Raw genomic sequence first — 3,671 nt, 5'->3', positions numbered from 1 at the left:
TTGGGGGTGATTGGAGGACAGCAGCCCAGGACCGAGTGACGTGGCGTAAAATGTTAGACTCGGCATTGGACCGATAGCCGGTCTGTCGCCGAAAAAGTAAAGTAAAAGTAAGTAAGTGGTGATGTTTATCTGATTGGTGATATAGTCTGATTTGGCCTGGTCAATAAAATAGGTAATTCGTTGTGCAATTTCACCCGGATTCTTGTAAACAATAGGTTTATTTGATTTTGCTGCAATCAATTTTCAATTGTGCGTCTTAAAAAAACTGTTTCCAGATAGAACATAAAGAAGAAGCAGAAGCACTCATTGCAAACCCAAAGCAAATAAAGATTCTGAATAATATGCGCAACGAAGGCTCGACGTACTAAAGCATCACCAAAGTACTAGGAAAATCAGTAATTTTGGTGAGAAATGCTTTGTTATGGAAAAAAACAAAGGAAAGGCGAGGTAAACCAAGAAAAACCAACTCAACGACAGATCATCACATATCACTTTTGGTCAAAGCGGATCCGTTTGGTTCGTCCAAAACGATTTGCTCAATAATAAATAACATTATTAGCCCAAAACCTGTCCATAGGCTGTTCCAAGAAGCTAATCTATCAGAGCTAAGTGCAAGAAAAATGCCACTATTGATTTAAAAAAAATTACTGAAGGTGATACCAGTTTGCTGCTCAACATCGTTTTTGGGAAGGTACTGAAGGTTACGAAAAATTGGCATCATATTTTATGGAACGACGAAACCAAAATATATGTGTTTCGAACAGACTCTCAGAGGAATGTTCATCGACCTGCTGACAAATCATTCCATCCCAGGTTTACAAGAAAAAATTTAAGACATGTAGGTGGAAGTATCATGATTTGGGTATATTTTTCATGATCTGGTATAGGTCCCCATTTCAGAGTATACGGCACCATGAATGCTCTCGAGTATATATCAATCCTGGAAGACATTATGTTGCATTACGCAGAAGGAAACATGCCATTGAGATGGATATTTCAACAAGAAAACGATCCCAAGCATACGTCGAAACTTATGCAATCGTGGTTTGATGGCCATAATGTGTTAGTTTTGCGTTGGCCAAGTCAGTCTCCTGACTTAAACCCGATTGAAAACTTGTGGAATACCTTGAAGCAAAACGTTAGCTGGACAATATATTTCAAACAAAGACGAATTGTGGCAAAAAGTGCAGCAGGAATGGTATTCCATTCCACCAAAAACTTGTCAGGATTTGATCGACTCGCTGCCAAGGAAAATGCATGAAGTACTTCGAAACAACGGCGGATACACGGCATACTGACTGATTTTGATATATAATATTGAGTTTTGATACTAGCAAAAGTATAAACCGTGTAAATTCATTAGGCTTTGCCATATTCACAGATCTACCTATTTTATGGGCCAGGTACTTTTAACAGCTTTCTATTGTAGTAAGCGAATTCCTAGAATTTTTCACTTCTTTTAGACTACCTTTTTTTATTTGTAGTACTACTATCTTGTGCTATCGTTGTAATATCTGTGATAGGTTTTGAAAAATGATCAAATAACGGTTCGAGACTTTTCAGCCGATCTGTTGTGGAGAGCGACACAGGACCCCATCAGCAAGATCGATTGAGACGGTAGTGGCACTACCATTGTTTTTCGCGTCGTGTCGTCTTCTTCGTGGCGTCACCCACAAACACCCACACAAGCAGCGAATTTTTGTCGCACACCTTCTTGACAGGCAGACCCAACAGTCCAATGCCCAACCTCAGCTCTGACTGGCTTCAGACACCCTGACACACTGCCACTGCCAAGTATCGTATCCTTTTGTCGCACAGTGTAGACCCGGGACCACGGCCGAATTGGGGCTAGCGAAGTGAATGTGTTTGCCCACCGCCACCAACCACTCCCCCCCACCAAAGACCCAGCTGTCATTCCACCCGTGTCGTCCGCCCGACCGACACCGAACGCCGGTGTTCTCGTCTCTTAATCAAGTTTAATAATTTACAAGATCACCGAGTCCGAGCGGCACCGGGGTTGGACTGTTCGTGTGCGCGAGAGGAAGGCTGGTGGGGTTGGGAGGGGGTGGTAGACTTCTCGAAGGGGTTCTGGTGACTCCATCCCGCCTCCATCATGTCAACCTCGGGAGGTGTCTCGGTACAGCGGGACTTCGGCACAGGTCCGGACTCCGGCGAGCTGAAGCCTCTTAAATATTTTATTGATTACAGTTTCAAAGAAATATTATCTTCGGATTGTGTGCCCCCCCTCCCCATCCTGAAGGGCGTGTGGGGTGGGTGTATCAGCTACCTCTGCTGCAGGATCTGCTCCGGACCGGGGCGCGTGGCATCGTGGAACCGGAAGATGAAAACCGTTCGGTTGCTCTGCTCGGTCCTGCTATTTATCAGGCTGAGTGAGGCGCGTCCGGTTGTGGTGGTGGTGTTGGTGAGGGGTTTTGACCTTCCCCACCCTGCCGAAACACTAGGCTCCCCTTCCGACCGGGGCCAGGATGCTGGATCGAAGATGCGGCGTCTCCTGTACCGCAAAAGGGCAAACGGTGAACGAATCGCGTCCAACCACGTTGTTGTGTTCCCTGCTCTGTGTATGTGTGTGTGTTGAGGAGTGGGGACCCTCTGTGACACCCGGGGACGGCGAGCGAGGACGAGCGGGGACGAAATGAAATGAAGTTTTTTGGTGCCCGCAGGAGATGTGAGTTGGACGCGGAACCGTAGTAGTATGTCGCCTCCCAGGTCCGACCGGGGCTGAGGGTTGCCCAAGTGGGGTGGCAGTCCTTAAGGGTGGGGGTGGTGAAAGAAAAACACTCACAGCACTGGCTGGCACACACCGACTGGCTGTTGTTGTTCCGGCAGTCCCGGCAGATTCCCCGAGTGGACTGCGGCGTGCGAGTGTCTGGAGCCTCCCCGGGGCCCCCAACCCCTGTGTAAACTGTGAGTCTGTGTTTTTGGGGTGGGGGCGGGTTGAGGGCGGTATAGCGGAGCAAGGATTGGACGGAACTCCAGCCCACCGGTGGGCTGGCCTGACCTCGGTAACGGCCTTAAATAAGTTAGCGGTTAGCGTTCTTCGAGGTTTCCTCCGTTGCCTTTGAAGTTCAATGTCCGATGGACCGCCCTCGCCCCCCAAACCCCCGGGTCGACCCTTTGTTTTAATCGGATGATCCCCCCACGCCCCGTTTTTTGCCAGTATGGAAGGACCAGCCTGTAACCCTTTCATCAGAGCGTCGTGATGTGATGGGCCATTGTGTCGTTTAATTGTGTCAACGTTCCGTCCGCCCCATTACAACGTCAACCGTGACGAGGTGTAGGAGCCGGCGAGGGAAAGGACGGGGAGTGTTCGGAAGAAGATCTCACACAATGCTGGAAAGCATACATTTAGGCGCGATGCGCGATTGCCGACATCGAGGCGTATTTTTGAAAAGTCTCTTTAGCTACAATTCCCTAGAATGCTAGCCCCTTGCCGAGTGGGAGACGGAGTGGGCGTGTGTGTGGTTGATATCAGGACGTCACTGAAGTCCTGATCCGATTTCCGGGCGTTCCGCTCAATTTGAGCTGTTCGATATTATTGTTTTGGCTGGCTAGCGGATTAAGCTGTGCGGGACAGCACCCTGGAGCACTCACCTCCTCCCCCACGCGACTCCCTTTGATCACCTTCCCCATCACCTGTGACTGTCAGGCTC

Source organism: Anopheles bellator, chromosome X (assembly GCF_943735745.2).
Source record: "Anopheles bellator chromosome X, idAnoBellAS_SP24_06.2, whole genome shotgun sequence".
Classification (NCBI taxonomy): Eukaryota; Metazoa; Arthropoda; class Insecta; order Diptera; family Culicidae; genus Anopheles; species Anopheles bellator.
The sequence above is the reverse complement of the archived record's forward strand: the minus strand, read 5'-3'. Positions refer to the sequence as shown.